Source organism: Penaeus monodon, chromosome 31 (assembly GCF_015228065.2).
Source record: "Penaeus monodon isolate SGIC_2016 chromosome 31, NSTDA_Pmon_1, whole genome shotgun sequence".
Classification (NCBI taxonomy): Eukaryota; Metazoa; Arthropoda; class Malacostraca; order Decapoda; family Penaeidae; genus Penaeus; species Penaeus monodon.
In genome coordinates, this window is record NC_051416.1 from 36,175,360 (window position 1) to 36,175,956 (window position 597).

Consider the following 597-nt stretch of genomic DNA (forward strand, 5'->3'; position numbering starts at 1 on the left):
AGTAAATGAATATAAATAGTATAAGTTCGGAGCAAATATGAATCCATTTAGAGGATATTCAGATAAATCAACTGTTTGCACACGCATGTCAATGTATGTATTCTACACGCCACCTGTATACATACAGCTGCTAAACACGATTTTGTATTGGATCCTGTCGTCGTTATCGCTACTAAGAAGCATTTTCCAGCACACCTGCACAAACTTGATACTCCATAAAGTTTTAAAACTATGATATCGTTGCTAAAGCCTTTACACTTAGAGCTGTTTTATCAAGTTACAGAAACATACCACACCAAGTTTCATCATCTTGCGTCATACTCTCGGTGATTTTAATCAATATCTTATTCATACAACGACCTAACAGTCATGTCCATATATATACCTCATTTATCCGGATCCTTTAAATCTAATAGAAGGAAACTATGGAACATACAGGAAATTGTGGATCCGTAATAGTACAAGTAATATCAAAAGAATTTTAAAAATGTCTCAACGTCTTCTACATACATTACTTTCAATGGCGTCTCTTAGACATCAGATTAAATATGGACATTTTAATCATCAAGTAACGCAAGCAATTTGTAAATCTTACAC